The sequence below is a fragment of the Oncorhynchus kisutch genome, linkage group LG15 (genome assembly GCF_002021735.2).
Source record: "Oncorhynchus kisutch isolate 150728-3 linkage group LG15, Okis_V2, whole genome shotgun sequence".
NCBI classification, from domain to species: Eukaryota; Metazoa; Chordata; class Actinopteri; order Salmoniformes; family Salmonidae; genus Oncorhynchus; species Oncorhynchus kisutch.
Window position 1 is genome coordinate 94,855,842 of NC_034188.2, and position 20,494 is coordinate 94,876,335.

Here is a 20,494-nt window from a genome sequence, read left to right on the forward strand (position 1 = left end):
AAACAAGACTCCCTAAATTTTATCAGCATATCGATTGCGCAACCAGGGGTGGAAAGACCCTGGATCATTGTTACTCTAACTTCCGCGACGCATATAAGGCCCTGCCCCGCCCCCCTTTCGGAAAAGCTGACCACGACTCCATTTTGTTGATCCCTGCCTACAGACAGAAACTAAAACAAGAAGCTCCCACGCTGAGGTCTGTCCAACGCTGGTCCGACCAAGCTGACTCCACACTCCAAGACTGCTTCCATCACGTGGACTGGGAGATGTTTCGTATTGCGTCAGCCAACAACATTGACGAATACGCTGATTCGGTGTGCGAGTTCATTAGAACGTGCGTTGAAGATGTCGTTCCCATAGCAACGATTAAAACATTCCCCAACCAGAAACCGTGGATTGATGGCAGCATTCGTGTGGAACTGAAGGCACGAACCACTGCTTTTAATCAGGGCAAGGTGTCTGGTAACATGACTGAATACAAACAGTGCAGCTATTCCCTCCGCAAGGCTATCAAACAAGCTAAGCGCCAGTACAGAGACAAAGTAGAATCTCAATTCAACGGCTCAGACACAAGAGGCATGTGGCAGGGTCTACAGTCAATCACGGACTACAGGAAGAAACCCAGCCCAGTCACGGACCAGGATGTCTTGCTCCCAGGCAGACTAAACAACTTTTTTGCCCGCTTTGAGGACAATACAGTGCCACTGACACGGCCTGCAACGAAAACATGCGGTCTCTCCTTCACTGCAGCCGAAGTGAGTAAGACATTTAAACGTGTTAACCCTCGCAAGGCTGCAGGCCCAGACGGCATCCCCAGCCGCGCCCTCAGAGCATGCGCAGACCAGCTGGCCGGTGTGTTTACGGACATATTCAACCAATCCCTATACCAGTCTGCTGTTCCCACATGCTTCAAGAGGGCCACCATTGTTCCTGTTCCCAAGAAAGCTAAGGTAACTGAGCTAAACGACTACCGCCCCGTAGCACTCACATCCGTCATCATGAAGTGCTTTGAGAGACTAGTCAAGGACCATATCACCTCCACCCTACCTGACACCCTTGACCCACTCCAATTTGCTTACCGCCCAAATAGGTCCACAGACGATGCAATCTCAACCACACTGCACACTGCCCTAACCCATCTGGACAAGAGGAATACGGACTTCAGGAAACAGCAGAGGGAACACCCCCCCATCCACATCGATGGAACAGTAGTGGAGAGGGTAGCAAGTTTTAAGTTCCTCGGCATACACATCACAGACAAACTGAATTGGTCCACTCACACAGACAGCATCGTGAGGAAGGCGCAGCAGCGCCTCTTCAACCTCAGGAGGCTGAAGAAATTCAGCTTGTCACCAAAAGCACTCACAAACTTCTACAGATGCACAATCGAGAGCATCCTGGCGGGCTGTATCACCGCCTGGTATGGCAACTGCACCGCCCTCAACCGTAAGGCTCTCCAGAGGGTAGTGAGGTCTGCACAACGCATCACCGGGGGCAAACTACCTGCCCTCCAGGACACCTACACCACCCGATGCTACAGGAAGGCCATAAAGATCATCAAGGACATCAACCACCCGAGCCACTGCCTGTTCACCCGGCTGTCATCCAGAAGGCGAGGTCAGTACAGGTGCATCAAAGCTGGGACCGAGAGACTGAAAAACAGCTTCTATCTCAAGGCCATCAGACTGTTAAACAGCCACCACTAACATTGAGTGGCTACTGCCAACACACTGTCAATGCCACTGACTCTACTCCAGCCACTTTAATCATGGGAATTGATGGGAAATGATGTAAATATATCACTAGCCACTTTAAACAATGCTACCTTATATAATGTTACTTACCCTACATTATTCATCTCATATGCATACGTAGATACTGTACTCTATATCATCGACTGCATCCTTATGTAATACATGTATCACTAGCCACTTTAACTATGCCACTTGGTTTACATACTCATCTCATATGTATATACTGTACTCGATATCATCTACTGTATCTTGCCTATGCTGCTCTGTACCATCACTTATTCATATATCCTTATGTACATATTCTTTATCCCCTTACATTGTGTATAAGACAGTAGTTTTTTTGGGAATTGTTAGTTAGATTACTTGTTCGTTATTACTGCATTGTCGGAACTAGAAGCACAAGCATTTCGCTACACTCGCATTAACATCTGCTAACCATGTGTATGTGACAAATACATTTGATTTGATTTGATTTGATTTGATTTGAAGTTCTTCCAGTTTAAAAGTATTTTGTAAGGCGTTCCAAGACGATTGCACAGAGTACATAAAAGCCCTTTTACCAAATTCAGTTCGGACATTTGGAACAGTTAGTAGGATAAAGTCCTGCGAACGAAGAGAGTACCCACCACATTTCTGAACAATAAAAACGCCCAAATAAAAAGGTAGTTGTCCTGTATAAATTATCACATTGAGATAACATCCAAGAGAGACCTGGGCCAATAGAAGCAGGGGGAACAACGTTTCTGTCACGCCCTGACCTGAGATATCTCTGTTTTCTTTATATTTAGGTCAGGGTGTGACTAGGGTGGGTACGCTAGTTTTTGTATTGTCTAGGGGATTTGTATGTCTAGGGGTTTATATGGTGGTTGGCCACCAACTTTAAGGTATATTATCAGTTATCCAGTTTATTATCCAGTGATTATCCAGTGATATAGGATAGTCTCTGACAGAGCTCATCCAGTTTATTCTCCAGTGATTAATAGGATAGTCTCTGATGGAGCTCATCCAGTTTATTATCCAGTGATTAATAGGATAGTCTCTGATGGAGCTCATCCAGTTTGTTATCCAGTGATTGGTAGGAGAGTCTCTGATGGAGCTCATCCAGTTTATTATCCAGTGATTCATAGGATAGTTTCTAACAGAGATCATCCAGTTTATTATCCAGTGATTAATAGGATAGTCTCTGACGAAGCTCATCCAGTTTGTTCTCCAGTGATTAATAGGATAGTCTCTAACGGAGCTCATCCAGTTTATTCTCCAGTGATTAATAGGATAATCTCTAATGAAGCTCATCCAGTTTGTTCTCCAGTGATTAATAGGATAGTCTCTAACGGACCTCATCCATTTTATTCTCCAGTGATTAATAGGATAGTCTCTAACGAAGCTTATCCAGTTTGTTATCCAGTGATTAATATGATAGTCTATGATGGAGCTCATCCCGTTTATTTTCCAGTGATTGGTAGGATAGTCTCTGATGGAGCTCATCCAGTTTATTCTCCAGTGATGGGTAGGATAGTCTCTAACGAAGCTCATCCAGTTTATTTTCCAGTGATTGCACGTTGGCCAATAAGACGTATGGTAGAGACTACGAACTCCCCAACAAATTCTCACAAGGTATCCCGATCTCCACCCCCTGTACCTCAATCTTTTCTTCATGTGAAAGTTGGGGATTTGGGCCTGGTCTTGGAGAAACATTATATCGTTCGTGTGGGCCTCATTCAAGTAAACGCTGTGGTGAAATCCAGAAGATCTTTTCGGTCATAAGAAACAGTATCAGCAACTAAATAAGTTACAAGCAATGTGAAAAAAAAGAAATAGCAGAGTTGGTTAGGATCCTGTAAAACAACATCTATCCCCTCTTGTGCCATTTTCATCCGGCCAGTTGCGCTATGGCCAGTGTAATGATTGTCTGTTCAGCTATAGCCACTGTCATGACTGTCCGTTGAGCTATAGCCAGTGTAATGACTGTCTGTTGAGCTATAGCCAGTGTAATGACTGTCCGTTGAGCTATAGCCAGCGTAATGACTGTCCGTTGAGCTATAGCCAGTGTAATGACTGTCCGTTGAGCTATGGCCAGTGTTATGACTGTCTGTTGAGATATGGCCAGTGTAATGATTGTCTGTTGAGCTATAGCCAGTGTAATGACTGTCCGTTGAGCTATGGCCAGTGTTATGACTGTCCGTTGAGCTATGGCCAGTGTAATGACTGTCCGTTGAGCTATGGCCAGTGTAATGCCTGTCTGTTGACCTATGGCCAGTGTTATGACTGTCTGTTGAGATATGGCCAGTGTAATGATTGTCTGTTGAGCTATAGCCAGTGTAATGACTGTCCGTTGAGATATAGCCAGTGTTATGACTGTCTGTTGAGATATGGCCAGTGTTATGACTGTCTGTTGAGCTATGGCCAGTGTTATGACTGTCTGTTGACCTATGGCCAGTGTGATGACTGTCTGTTGACCTATGGCCAGTGTGATGACTGTCCGTTGAGCTATGGCCAGTGTAATGCCTGTCTGTTGACCTATGGCCAGTGTTATGACTGTCTGTTGAGATATGGCCAGTGTAATGATTGTCTGTTGAGCTATAGCCAGTGTAATGACTGTCCGTTGAGCTATAGCCAGTGTTATGACTGTCTGTTGAGATATGGCCAGTGTTATGACTGTCTGTTGAGCTATGGCCAGTGTTATGACTGTCTGTTGACCTATGGCCAGTGTGATGACTGTCTGTTGACCTATGGCCAGTGTGATGACTGTCTGACCTATGGCCAGTGTTATGACTGTCTGTTGAGCTACGGCCAGTGTTATGACTGTCTGTTGAGATATGGCCAGTGTTATGACTGTCTGTTGAGATATGGCCAGTGTTATGACTGTCTGTTGAGCTATGGCCAGTGTTATGACTGTCTGTTGAGATATGGCCAGTGTAATGATTGTCTGTTGAGCTATAGCTCAATAGAGGTGTCTATAGGTGTCTGATGATTTAAACATGTTTTGTAATTCTATGAATCTTACCCAGTTGATTAACTCACCCACTCGCCCAAATCTTAAATGCCCAGATCAATCTACCCTGATTGATATGATATTGACAAATGTTCCACAGAAATATACTGCGGTTGTTGTTTTTTGTAATGATTTAAGTGACCATTGTGCTGTTGTTGCTGTTAGAAATACTAAGGTTCCTAAGACAAACCCACGTTTAATTCGTAAGAGAAATTTGAAGAGTTTTAACGAACAGGCTTTGTGTTTTTTTCCAAATAGTAAACAAACATGCCCCATTCCACAGGTTCAGAGTTAAAGGGAGGGATAATCCATGGTTTTCACCAAATAGTAAACAAACATGCCCCATTCCACAGGTTCAGAGTTAAAGGGAGGGATAACCCATGGTTTTCACCAAATAGTAAACAAACATGCCCCATTCCACAGGTTCAGAGTTAAAGGGAGGGATAATCCATGGTTTTCACCAAATAGTAAACAAACATGCCCCATTCCACAGGTTCAGAGTTAAAGGGAGGGATAATCCATGGTTTTCACCAAATAGTAAACAAACATGCCCCATTCCACAGGTTCAGAGTTAAAGGGAGGGATAATCCATGGTTTTCACCAAATAGCAAACAAACATGCCCCATTCCACAGGTTCAGAGTTAAAGGGAGGGATAATCCATAGTTTTCTTCTGAGCTGTCTTGTGTTATTCACGGCCATAATCTAGCCTGGGCTGAAGCAAGGAAATCATGTTCTGATGCTGATTGGCTTATTTTTAGGCAGTTACGAAACAAGTGTTCTTTTCTTCTCAGGGAGGCAAAGTCTGAATATTTTATGTCTGTTACCACTGATAACCTGAATGACCCTAGAAAGTGTTGGAAGGCTTGTTGGGGAATAATCAGAATTGGTTGGTAACATAGGTAAGATGTTTTATATTCATCATATGTTTGTAAGTTACTTCTCATCAGAATGTGTTTGTATAATACTGTGGCGGGGTTGCAGTATCTGTTCTATGTCAAGACTAAGTTGCTTGGGCCGGAGAAAGGTGAGAGGTCAAGCATGTATCTCTTGGCTCCACAATGTCTGTGTGCCAGCCAGTCAGTGTGTCTCTGTGATCTTGTCAAGATAGGATGGATTTGATATATGCCTGTTGATATGGAGGATTGGTTTATGGTTCTGAGTTTGAGAAAATAACAGTTTAGGAGACAAAGCTGAACGATTTATTATGTCTATGCTGTCTGACTATGTGTGTTTTTTGCTATTAAAGGATCTCAGCTGCAATATGTAAGGGACTCTCAGAGAATTCATTGATAGACACTGAATTGATCTGAGAGTCACAGGATTGTGATAGAGCTCATATAAATAAAGATGGACTAACTCTGACTTGTGTGTGGTTTGTTCTCATGATTTGGTAAATAGAGGGAATTTCCATGACAGGCTATTAAGTCAATGTCTGGTAACAGTATTGTTAATGAATTACCCTCATGTGTTTTGAAGGAATCTTGCTGTATATGACAAAACTGAAATGCTGAATTGTTTCAATGAGCACTTTGTATAATCTGGTAAGTTGTTTGATTCAGTGTCCTCTGTCTCTGTACAACCCTGTGTGGATGAACCAGTGAGAGCTGGTCAAACATTTATCTTTTTGCCATTCTCAGTGCAGGAGGTACATAAAGCCCTGAAATCCTTAGGTCCTGATCTTTTGGATCCCTGCTTTTTAAATCTGGCAGCTGATTTCATAGCTGAACCACTTACATACCTGTTCAATCTAAACCTGGAATGTAATGAAATTCCAAACCACTTTTTAAGTCCTATCACTTTTTAAGGGGGAGATCCAACTCTTTTAAATACTTATAGGCCAATCTCAAAGCTGTCACCCCTGGGGAAAATACTTGAAACCCTTGTGAGTGAACAGCTAAAAGAGTTTTTATTTACAAACTCTATTTTATCAATGTACCAATCGGGCTTCAGGAAGAACCATAGCACAAGTACAGCAGCCATGAAGGTTGTAAATGATATCACTGAAGCCCTTGACAAAAAACAGCACTGTGTCTCACTTTTTACTGATCTCTCTAAGTCTTTTGATACAGTTGATCATGCTATACTAAGGCAGAGATTGTCAAGTGTAGGTCTTTCAGAGCATGCAGTTGCATGGTTTGCTAACTATCTGTCTGAGAACACAGTGCACTCAATTTGATGGGCTCATGTCTGTTAAATTGTCTGTCTGTAATGGTGTGCCCCAAGGCTCTGTACTTGGTCCTCTTTTATTCACTATTTATGTATGTCACGACTTCTGCCGATGTTGGTCCCTCTCCTTGTTCAGGCGGCGTTCGGCTGTCAAAGTCACCGACTTTCTGGCCATCGCTGATCCTCTTTTAATTTTCCATTGGTTTTTGTCTTGTCTTGTATCACACCTGGTTCCAATTCATTACATGTGTATTTAACCCTCTGTTCCCCTCATTGTCCTTGTCAGTGATTGTTTGTTTGTAAGCATTGTGCAATATATGTTCTGGTGTGCGAAGGGTTTTGTACCCACTTGTATTATTTTGGTTTTTTTGAGCACTAATTAAACTGCTTTGTTCGATCTCCTGCGCCTGATTTCCCTGCCACCAGCACTTACAATATAAATAATTTAGACAAAAATTTCCAAAATGTGCAACTTAATTTTTATGCTGATACTGTTGTGCCTCGTCTCTTATAAAAGCTTTCCAGAACTTGCAAAGTGATTTTTATACTGTTCAACATACCTTGTGTCAATTGAAGCTTATCCTCAATACTGACTAAACTAATGGTGTTTTCTAAAGCAAGAAATAAACTTCTGAACTTTTCACCTATTACTACCTGTCAGGGCATTGAGATTGAGACTGTAACCTCATGTAAATATCTTGGAATTTTAATTGATGACGGCCTCTCTTTTAAATTGCATATTCAACAACTTGAAATTGAAGCTGAAATTGGGATTTTATTTTACGAATAAGGCCGGTTTTTCTTTTGAAGCCAGAAGGAGGCTAGTATCAGCTACATTTATGCCTTTACTAGAATCTAAATCTACTAAATCACTGGTGAAGGATTTTGAGGCTGATTCCCTGACCTGTCAATGTTTTTAATTAGCTGTTTTATACTCTTGTGAATTCAATGGTTTTTACTAGATTACTTGTAATTTTTCATGTTGTTTGTCTGTAACTTTTGTAATGACTTGGTGCTGCCGATCTTGGCCAGGACGCTCTTGAAAAAGTGATTTTAAATCTCAATGAGCCCTTCCTGGTTAAATAAAGGCTTAATCATACATCTAATCTGGTCTATGGCCAGTGTGATGACTGTCTGACCTATGGCCAGTGTGATGACTCTCTGACCTATGGCCAGTGTGATGACTGTCTGATCTATGGCCAGTGTGATGACTGTCTGTTGACCTATGGCCAGTGTGATGACTGTCTGATCTATGGCCAGTGTGATGACTGTCTGATCTATGGCCAGTGTGATGACTGTCTGACCTATGGCCAGTGTGATGACTGTCTGACCTATGGCCAGTGTGATGACTGTCTGACCTATGGCCAGTGTGATGACTGTCTGACCTATAGCCAGTGTGATGACTGTCTGTTGACCTATGGCCAGTGTGATGACTGTCTGACCTATGGCCAGTGTGATGACTGTCTGTTGACCTATGGCCAGTGTGATGACTGTCTGACCTATGGCCAGTGTGATGACTGTCTGACCTATGGCCAGAGTGATGACTGTCTGACCTATGGCCAGTGTGATGACTGTCTGACCTATGGCCAGTGTGATGACTGTCTGACCTATGGCCAGTGTGATGACTGTCTGACCTATGGCCAGTGTGATGACTGTCTGACCTATGGCCAGTGTGATGACTGTCTGACCTATGGCCAGTGTGATGACTGTCTGTTGACCTATGGCCAGTGTGATGACTGTCTGACCTATGGCCAGTGTGATGACTGTCTGACCTATGGCCAGTGTGATGACTGTCTGACCTATAGCCAGTGTGATGACTGTCTGTTGATCTATGGCCAGTGTGATGACTGTCTGACCTATGGCCAGTGTGATGACTGTCTGACCTATGGCCAGTGTGATGACTGTTGACCTATGGCCAGTGTGATGACTGTCTGACCTATGGCCAGTGTGATGACTGTCTGACCTATGGCCAGTGTGATGACTGTCTGACCTATAGCCAGTGTGATGACTGTCTGTTGACCTATGGCCAGTGTGATGACTGTCTGACCTATGGCCAGTGTGATGACTGTCTGTTGACCTATGGCCAGTGTGATGACTGTCTGACCTATGGCCAGTGTGATGACTGTATGACCTATGGCCAGTGTGATGACTGTCTGACCTATAGCCAGTGTGATGACTGTCTGTTGACCTATGGCCAGTGTGATGACTGTCTGACCTATGGCCAGTGTGATGACTGTCTGACCTATGGCCAGTGTGATGACTGTCTGACCTATAGCCAGTGTGATGACTGTCTGTTGACCTATGGCCAGTGTGATGACTGTCTGACCTATGGCCAGTGTGATGACTGTCTGATCTATGGCCAGTGTGATGACTGTCTGTTGACCTATGGCCAGTGTGATGACTGTCTGACCTATGGCCAGTGTGATGACTGTCTGACCTATGGCCAGTGTGATGACTGTCTGACCTATAGCCAGTGTGATGACTGTCTGTTGACCTATGGCCAGTGTGATGACTGTCTGACCTATGGCCAGTGTGATGACTGTCTGACCTATGGCCAGTGTGATGACTGTCTGACCTATGGCCAGTGTGATGACTGTCTGACCTATGGCCAGTGTGATGACTGTCTGACCTATAGCCAGTGTGATGACTGTCTGACCTATGGCCAGTGTGATGACTGTCTGACCTATAGCCAGTGTGATGACTGTCTGACCTATAGCCAGTGTGATGACTGTCTGTTGACCTATGGCCAGTGTGATGACTGTCTGTTGACCTATGGCCAGTGTGATGACTCTCTGACCTATGGCCAGTGTGATGACTGTCTGACCTATAGCCAGTGTGATGACTGTCTGACCTATAGCCAGTGTGATGACTGTCTGACCTATGGCCAGTGTGATGACTGTCTGACCTATGGCCAGTGTGATGACTGTCTGACCTATGGCCAGTGTGATGACTGTCTGACCTATGGCCAGTGTGATGACTGTCTGACCTATGGCCAGTGTGATGACTGTCTGACCTATGGCCAGTGTGATGACTGTCTGACCTATGGCCAGTGTGATGACTGTCTGACCTATGGCCAGTGTGATGACTGTCTGACCTATGGCCAGTGTGATGACTGTCTGACCTATGGCCAGTGTGATGACTGTCTGACCTATGGCCAGTGTGATGACTGTCTGTTGACCTATGGCCAGTGTGATGACTGTCTGACCTATGGCCAGTGTGATGACTGTCTGACCTATGGCCAGTGTGATGACTGTCTGACCTATGGCCAGTGTGATGACTGTCTGACCTATGGCCAGTGTGATGACTGTCTGACCTATGGCCAGTGTGATGACTGTCTGACCTATGGCCAGTGTGATGACTGTCTGACCTATGGCCAGTGTGATGACTGTCTGACCTATGGCCAGTGTGATGACTCTCTGACCTATGGCCAGTGTGATGACTGTCTGACCTATGGCCAGTGTGATGACTCTCTGACCTATAGCCAGTGTGATGACTGTCTGACCTATGGCCAGTGTGATGACTGTCTGATCTATGGCCAGTGTGATGACTGTCTGATCTATGGCCAGTGTGATGACTGTCTGATCTATGGCCAGTGTGATGACTGTCTGACCTATGGCCAGTGTGATGACTGTCTGACCTATGGCCAGTGTGATGACTGTCTGTTGACCTATGGCCAGTGTGATGACTGTCTGACCTATGGCCAGTGTGATGACTGTCTGTTGACCTATGGCCAGTGTGATGACTCTCTGACCTATGGCCAGTGTGATGACTGTCTGACCTATGGCCAGTGTGATTACTCTCTGACCTATTACCAGTGTGATGACTGTCTGTTGACCTATGGCCAGTGTGATGACTCTCTGACCTATGGCCAGTGTGATGACTGTCTGACCTATGGCCAGTGTGATTACTCTCTGACCTATGGCCAGTGTGATGACTCTCTGACCTATGGCCAGTGTGATGACTGTCTGACCTATGGCCAGTGTGATGACTGTCTGACCTATGGCCAGTGTGATGACTGTCTGACCTATGGCCAGTGTGATGACTGTCTGACCTATGGCCAGTGTGATGACTGTCTGACCTATAGCCAGTGTGATGACTGTCTGACCTATGGCCAGTGTGATGACTGTCTGACCTATAGCCAGTGTGATGACTGTCTGACCTATAGCCAGTGTGATGACTATGCCAGTGTGATGACTGTCTGTTGACCTATGGCCAGTGTGATGACTCTCTGACCTATGGCCAGTGTGATGACTGTCTGACCTATAGCCAGTGTGATGACTGTCTGACCTATAGCCAGTGTGATGACTGTCTGACCTATGGCCAGTGTGATGACTGTCTGACCTATGGCCAGTGTGATGACTGTCTGACCTATGGCCAGTGTGATGACTGTCTGACCTATGGCCAGTGTGATGACTGTCTGACCTATGGCCAGTGTGATGACTGTCTGACCTATGGCCAGTGTGATGACTGTCTGACCTATGGCCAGTGTGATGACTGTCTGACCTATGGCCAGTGTGATGACTGTCTGACCTATGGCCAGTGTGATGACTGTCTGACCTATGGCCAGTGTGATGACTGTCTGACCTATGGCCAGTGTGATGACTGTCTGTTGACCTATGGCCAGTGTGATGACTGTCTGACCTATGGCCAGTGTGATGACTGTCTGACCTATGGCCAGTGTGATGACTGTCTGACCTATGGCCAGTGTGATGACTGTCTGACCTATGGCCAGTGTGATGACTGTCTGTTGACCTATGGCCAGTGTGATGACTCTCTGACCTATGGCCAGTGTGATGACTGTCTGACCTATGGCCAGTGTGATGACTGTCTGACCTATGGCCAGTGTGATGACTGTCTGACCTATGGCCAGTGTGATGACTGTCTGACCTATGGCCAGTGTGATGACTGTCTGACCTATGGCCAGTGTGATGACTCTCTGACCTATGGCCAGTGTGATGACTGTCTGACCTATGGCCAGTGTGATGACTCTCTGACCTATAGCCAGTGTGATGACTGTCTGACCTATGGCCAGTGTGATGACTGTCTGATCTATGGCCAGTGTGATGACTGTCTGATCTATGGCCAGTGTGATGACTGTCTGATCTATGGCCAGTGTGATGACTGTCTGACCTTTGGCCAGTGTGATGACTGTCTGACCTATGGCCAGTGTGATGACTGTCTGTTGACCTATGGCCAGTGTGATGACTGTCTGACCTATGGCCAGTGTGATGACTGTCTGTTGACCTATGGCCAGTGTGATGACTCTCTGACCTATGGCCAGTGTGATGACTGTCTGACCTATGGCCAGTGTGATTACTCTCTGACCTATTACCAGTGTGATGACTGTCTGTTGACCTATGGCCAGTGTGATGACTCTCTGACCTATGGCCAGTGTGATGACTGTCTGACCTATGGCCAGTGTGATTACTCTCTGACCTATGGCCAGTGTGATGACTCTCTGACCTATGGCCAGTGTGATGACTGTCTGACCTATGGCCAGTGTGATTACTGTCTGACCTATGGCCAGTGTGATGACTCTCTGACCTATGGCCAGTGTGATGACTGTCTGACCTATGGCCAGTGTGATGACTGTCTCACCTATGGCCAGTGTGATGACTGTCTGTTGACCTATGGCCAGTGTGATGACTGTCTGACCTATGGCCAGTGTGATGACTGTCTGTTGACCTATGGCCAGTGTGATGACTCTCTGACCTATGGCCAGTGTGATGACTGTCTGACCTATGGCCAGTGTGATTACTCTCTGACCTATTACCAGTGTGATGACTGTCTGTTGACCTATGGCCAGTGTGATGAGTCTCTGACCTATGGCCAGTGTGATGACTGTCTGACCTATGGCCAGTGTGATTACTCTCTGACCTATGGCCAGTGTGATGACTGTCTGACCTATGGCCAGTGTGATTACTGTCTGACCTATGGCCAGTGTGATGACTCTCTGACCTATGGCCAGTGTGATGACTGTCTGACCTATGGCCAGTGTGATGACTGTCTGACCTATGGCCAGTGTGATGACTGTCTGACCTATGGCCAGTGTGATGACTCTCTGACCTATGGCCAGTGTGATGACTCTCTGACCTATGGCCAGTGTGATGACTCTCTGACCTATGGCCAGTGTGATGACTGTCTGACCTATGGCCAGTGTGATGACTGTCTGACCTATGGCCAGTGTGATGACTCTCTGACCTATGGCCAGTGTGATTACTCTCTGACCTATGGCCAGTGTGATGACTGTCTGACCTATGGCCAGTGTGATTACTCTCTGACCTATGGCCAGTGTGATGACTCTCTGACCTATGGCCAGTGTGATGACTCTCTGACCTATGGCCAGTGTGATGACTGTCTGACCTATGGCCAGTGTGATGACTGTCTGACCTATGGCCAGTGTGATGACTGTCTGACCTATGGCCGGTGTTATGACTCTCTGACCTATGGCCAGTGTGATGACTGTCTGACCTATGGCCAGTGTGATTACTCTCTGACCTATGGCCAGTGTGATGACTGTCTGACCTATGGCCAGTGTGATTACTCTCTGACCTATGGCCAGTGTGATGACTGTCTGACCTATGGCCAGTGTGATGACTGTCTGACCTATGGCCAGTGTGATGACTGTCTGACCTATGGCCAGTGTGATTACTCTCTGACCTATGGCCAGTGTGATGACTGTCTGACCTATGGCCAGTGTGATTACTCTCTGACCTATGGCCAGTGTGATGACTGTCTGACCTATGGCCAGTGTGATTACTCTCTGACCTATGGCCAGTGTGATGACTCTCTGACCTATGGCCAGTGTGATGACTGTCTGACCTATGGCCAGTGTGATGACTGTCTGACCTATGGCGAGTGTGATGACTGTCTGACCTATGGCCAGTGTGATTACTCTCTGACCTATGGCCAGTGTGATGACTCTCTGACCTATGGCCAGTGTGATGACTCTCTGACCTATGGCCAGTGTGATGACTGTCTGACCTATGGCCAGTGTGATGACTGTCTGACCTATGGCCAGTGTGATGACTGTCTGACCTATGGCCAGTGTGATGACTCTCTGACCTATGGCCAGTGTGATGACTGTCTGACCTATGGCCAGTGTGATTACTCTCTGACCTATGGCCAGTGTGATGACTGTCTGACCTATGGCCAGTGTGATTACTCTCTGACCTATGGCCAGTGTGATGACTGTCTGACCTATGGCCAGTGTGATGACTGTCTGACCTATGGCCAGTGTGATGACTGTCTGACCTATGGCCAGTGTGATGACTGTCTGACCTATGGCCAGTGTGATTACTCTCTGACCTATGGCCAGTGTGATGACTGTCTGACCTATGGCCAGTGTGATTACTCTCTGACCTATGGCCAGTGTGATGACTGTCTGACCTATGGCCAGTGTGATTACTCTCTGACCTATGGCCAGTGTGATGACTGTCTGACCTATGGCCAGTGTGATTACTCTCTGACCTATGGCCAGTGTGATGACTCTCTGACCTATGGCCAGTGTGATGACTGTCTGACCTATGGCCAGTGTGATGACTGTCTGACCTATGGCCAGTGTGATGACTGTCTGACCTATGGCCAGTGTGATTACTCTCTGACCTATGGCCAGTGTGATGACTCTCTGACCTATGGCCAGTGTGATGACTCTCTGACCTCTGGCCAGTGTGATGACTGTCTGACCTATGGCCAGTGTGATGACTGTCTGACCTATGGCCAGTGTGATGACTGTCTGACCTATGGCCAGTGTGATGACTCTCTGACCTATGGCCAGTGTGATGACTCTCTGACCTATGGCCAGTGTGATGACTCTCTGACCTATGGCCAGTGTGATGACTCTCTGACCTATGGCCAGTGTGATGACTGTCTGACCTATGGCCAGTGTGATGACTGTCTGACCTATGGCCAGTGTGATGACTCTCTGACCTATGGCCAGTGTGATTACTGTCTGAACTATGGCCAGTGTGATGACTGTCTGACCTATGGCCAGTGTGATTACTCTCTGACCTATGGCCAGTGTGATGACTGTCTGTTGATCTATGGCCAGTGTGATGACTGTCTGTTGACCTATGGCCAGTGTGATGACTGTCTGACCTATGGCCAGTGTGATTACTCTCTGACCTATGGCCAGTGTGATGACTGTCTGACCTATGGCCAGTGTGATTACTCTCTGACCTATGGCCAGTGTGATTACTCTCTGACCTATGGCCAGTGTGATGACTGTCTGTTGACCTATGGCCAGTGTGATGACTGTCTGACCTATGGCCAGTGTGATTACTCTCTGACCTATGGCCAGTGTGATGACTGTCTGACCTATGGCCAGTGTGATGACTGTCTGACCTATGGCCAGTGTGATGACTGTCTGACCTATGGCCAGTGTGATGACTGTCTGACCTATGGCCAGTGTGATTACTCTCTGACCTATGGCCAGTGTGATGACTGTCTGACCTATGGCCAGTGTGATTACTCTCTGACCTATGGCCAGTGTGATGACTCTCTGACCTATGGCCAGTGTGATGACTGTCTGACCTATGGCCAGTGTGATTACTCTCTGACCTATGGCCAGTGTGATGACTGTCTGACCTATGGCCAGTGTGATGACTCTCTGACCTATGGCCAGTGTGATGACTGTCTGACCTATGGCCAGTGTGATTACTCTCTGACCTATGGCCAGTGTGATTACTCTCTGACCTATGGCCAGTGTGATGACTCTCTGACCTATGGCCAGTGTGATGACTGTCTGACCTATGGCCAGTGTGATTACTGTCTGATCTATGGCCAGTGTGATGACTCTCTGACCTATGGCCAGTGTGATGACTCTCTGACCTATGGCCAGTGTGATGACTGTCTGACCTATGGCCAGTGTGATGACTCTCTGACCTATGGCCAGTGTGATTACTGTCTGACCTATGGCCAGTGTGATGACTGTCTGACCTATGGCCAGTGTGATGACTGTCTGACCTATGGCCAGTGTGATGACTCTCTGACCTATGGCCAGTGTGATGACTGTCTGACCTATGGCCAGTGTGATGACTGTCTGACCTATGGCCAGTGTGATGACTCTCTGACCTATGGCCAGTGTGATGACTCTCTGACCTATGGTCAGTGTGATGACTCTCTGACCTATGGCCAGTGTGATGACTCTCTGACCTATGGCCAGTGTGATGACTCTCTGACCTATGGCCAGTGTGATGACTCTCTGACCTATGGCCAGTGTGATGACTCTCTGACCTATGGCCAGTGTGATTACTGTCTGACCTATGGCCAGTGTGATGACTGTCTGACCTATGGCCAGTGTGATGACTGTCTGACCTATGGCCAGTGTGATTATTGTCTGACCTATGGCCAGTGTGATGACTGTCTGACCTATGGCCAGTGTGATGACTCTCTGACCTATGGCCAGTGTGATTACTGTCTGACCTATGGCCAGTGTGATGACTGTCTGACCTATGGCCAGTGTGATGACTGTCTGACCTATGGCCAGTGTGATGACTGTCTGTTGACCTATGGCCAGTGTGATGACTGTCTGATCTATGGCCAGTGTGATGACTGTCTGACCTATGGCCAGTGTGATGACTGTCTGACCTATGGCCAGTGTGATGACTGTCTGTTGACCTATGGCCAGTGTGATGACTGTCTGTTGACCTATGGCCAGTGTGATGACTGTCTGTTGACCTATGGCCAGTGTGATGACTGTCTGTTGACCTATGGCCAGTGTGATGACTGTCTGTTGATCTATGGCCAGTGTGATGACTGTCTGTTGGCCTATGGCCAGTGTGATGACTGTCTGATCTATGGCCAGTGTGATGACTGTCTGTTGACCTATGGCCAGTGTGATGACTGTCTGACCTATGGCCAGTGTGATGACTGTCTGTTGACCTATGGCCAGTGTGATGACTGTCTGTTGACCTATGGCCAGTGTGATGACTGTCTGACCTATGGCCAGTGTGATGACTGTCTGACCTATGGCCAGTGTGATGACTGTCTGTTGACCTATGGCCAGTGTGATGACTGTCTGTTGATCTATGGCCAGTGTGATGACTGTCTGTTGACCTATGGCCAGTGTGATGACTGTCTGATCTATGGCCAGTGTGATGACTGTCTGTTGACCTATGGCCAGTGTGATGACTGTCTGACCTATGGCCAGTGTGATGACTGTCTGTTGACCTATGGCCAGTGTGATGACTGTCTGTTGATCTATGGCCAGTGTGATGACTGTCTGTTGACCTATGGCCAGTGTGATGACTGTCTGACCTATGGCCAGTGTGATGACTGTCTGACCTATGGCCAGTGTGATGACTGTCTGACCTATGGCCAGTGTGATGACTGTCTGACCTATGGCCAGTGTGATGACTGTCTGACCTATGGCCAGTGTGATTACTGTCTGACCTATGGCCAGTGTGATGACTGTCTGACCTATGGCCAGTGTGATGACTGTCTGTTGACCTATAGCCAGTGTGATGACTGTCTGATCTATGGCCAGTGTGATGACTGTCTGACCTATGGCCAGTGTGATGACTGTCTGACCTATGGCCAGTGTGATGACTGTCTGTTGACCTATGGCCAGTGTGATGACTGTCTGATCTATGGCCAGTGTGATGACTGTCTGACCTATGGCCAGTGTGATGACTGTCTGACCTATGGCCAGTGTGATGACTGTCTGTTGACCTATGGCCAGTGTGATGACTGTCTGTTGACCTATGGCCAGTGTGATGACTGTCTGTTGACCTATGGCCAGTGTGATGACTGTCTGTTGACCTATGGCCAGTGTGATGACTGTCTGTTGATCTATGGCCAGTGTGATGACTGTCTGTTGACCTATGGCCAGTGTGATGACTGTCTGATCTATGGCCAGTGTGATGACTGTCTGTTGACCTATGGCCAGTGTGATGGACTGTCTGACCTATGGCCAGTGTGATGACTGTCTGTTGACCTATGGCCAGTGTGATGACTGTCTGTTGACCTATGGCCAGTGTGATGACTGTCTGACCTATGGCCAGTGTGATGACTGTCTGACCTATGGCCAGTGTGATGACTGTCTGTTGACCTATGGCCAGTGTGATGACTGTCTGTTGATCTATGGCCAGTGTGATGACTGTCTGTTGACCTATGGCCAGTGTGATGACTGTCTGATCTATGGCCAGTGTGATGACTGTCTGTTGACCTATGGCCAGTGTGATGCCAGTGTGATGACTGTCTGTTGACCTATGGCCAGTGTGATGACTGTCTGACCTATGGCCAGTGTGATGACTGTCTGACCTATGGCCAGTGTGATGACTGTCTGATCTATGGCCAGTGTGATGACTGTCTGACCTACGGCCAGTGTGATGACTGTCTGTTGACCTATGGCCAGTGTGATGACTGTCTGTTGACCTATGGCCAGTGTGATGACTGTCTGTTGACCTATGGCCAGTGTGATGACTGTCTGTTGATCTATGGCCAGTGTGATGACTGTCTGTTGACCTATGGCCAGTGTGATGACTGTCTGATCTATGGCCAGTGTGATGACTGTCTGTTGACCTATGGCCAGTGTGATGACTGTCTGACCTATGGCCAGTGTGATGACTGTCTGTTGACCTATTGCCAGTGTGATGACTGTCTGTTGACCTATGGCCAGTGTGATGACTGTCTGACCTATGGCCAGTGTGATGACTGTCTGACCTATGGCCAGTGTGATGACTGTCTGTTGACCTATGGCCAGTGTGATGACTGTCTGTTGATCTATGGCCAGTGTGATGACTGTCTGTTGACCTATGGCCAGTGTGATGACTGTCTGATCTATGGCCAGTGTGATGACTGTCTGTTGACCTATGGCCAGTGTGATGACTGTCTGACCTATGGCCAGTGTGATGACTGTCTGTTGACCTATGGCCAGTGTGATGACTGTCTGTTGATCTATGGCCAGTGTGATGACTGTCTGTTGACCTATGGCCAGTGTGATGACTGTCTGACCTATGGCCAGTGTGATGACTGTCTGACCTATGGCCAGTGTGATGACTGTCTGATCTATGGCCAGTGTGATGACTGTCTGACCTATGGCCAGTGTGATGACTGTCTGACCTATGGCCAGTGTGATGACTGTCTGACCTATAGCCAGTGTGATGACTGTCTGACCTATGGCCAGTGTGATGACTGTCTGTTGACCTATGGCCAGTGTGATGACTGTCTGATCTATGGCCAGTGTGATGACTGTCTGACCTATGGCCAGTGTGATGACTGTCTGACCTATGGCCAGTCTGATGACTGTCTGTTGACCTATGGCCAGTGTGATGACTGTCTGTTGACCTATGGTCAGTGTGATGACTGTCTGTTGACCTATGGCCAGTGTGATGACTGTCTGACCTATGGCCAGTTTGATGACTGTCTGACCTATGGCCAGTGTGATGACTGTCTGTTGACCTATGGCCAGTGTGATGACTGTCTGTTGATCTATAGCCAGTGTGATGACTGTCTGTTGACCTATGGCCAGTGTGATGACTGTCTGACCTATGGCCAGTGTGATGACTGTCTGTTGACCTATGGCCAGTGTGATGACTGTCTGATCTATGGCCAGTGTGATGACTGTCTGACCTATGGCCAGTGTGATGACTGTCTGACCTATGGCCAGTGTGATGACTGTCTGTTGACCTATGGCCAGTGTGATGACTGTCTGTTGACCTATGGCCAGTGTGATGACTGTCTGTTGACCTATGGCCAGTGTGATGACTGTCTGTTGATCTATGGCCAGTGTGATGACTGTCTGTTGACCTATGGCCAGTGTGATGACTGTCTGATCTATGGCCAGTGTGATGACTGTCTGTTGACCTATGGCCAGTGTGATGACTGTCTGACCTATGGCCAGTGTGATGACTGTCTGTTGACCTATGGCCAGTGTGATGACTGTCTGTTGACCTATGGCCAGTGTGATGACTGTCTGACCTATGGCCAGTGTGATGACTGTCTGACCTATTGCCAGTGTGATGACTGTCTGTTGACCTATGGCCAGTGTGATGACTGTCTGTTGATCTATGGCCAGTGTGATGACTGTCTGTTGACCATTGGCCAGTGTGATGACTGTCTGATCTATGGCCAGTGTGATGACTGTCTGTTGACCTATGGCCAGTGTGATGCCAGTGTGATGACTGTCTGTTGACCTATGGCCAGTGTGATGACTGTCTGACCTATGGCCAGTGTGATGACTGTCTGACCTATGGCCAGTGTGATGACTGTCTGATCTATGGCCAGTGTGATGACTGTCTGACCTATGGCCAGTGTGATGACTGTCTGTTGACCTATGGCCAGTGTGATGACTGTCTGTTGACCTATGGCCAGTGTGATGACTGTCTGTTGACCTATGGCCAGTGTGATGACTGTCTGTTGATCTATGGCCAGTGTGATGACTGTCTGTTGACCTATGGCCAGTGTGATGACTGTCTGATCTATGGCCAGTGTGATGACTGTCTGTTGACCTATGGCCAGTGTGATGACTGTCTGACCTATGGCCAGTGTGATGACTGTCTGTTGACCTATGGCCAGTGTGATGACTGTCTGTTGACCTATGGCCAGTGTGATGACTGTCTGACCTATGGCCAGTATGAT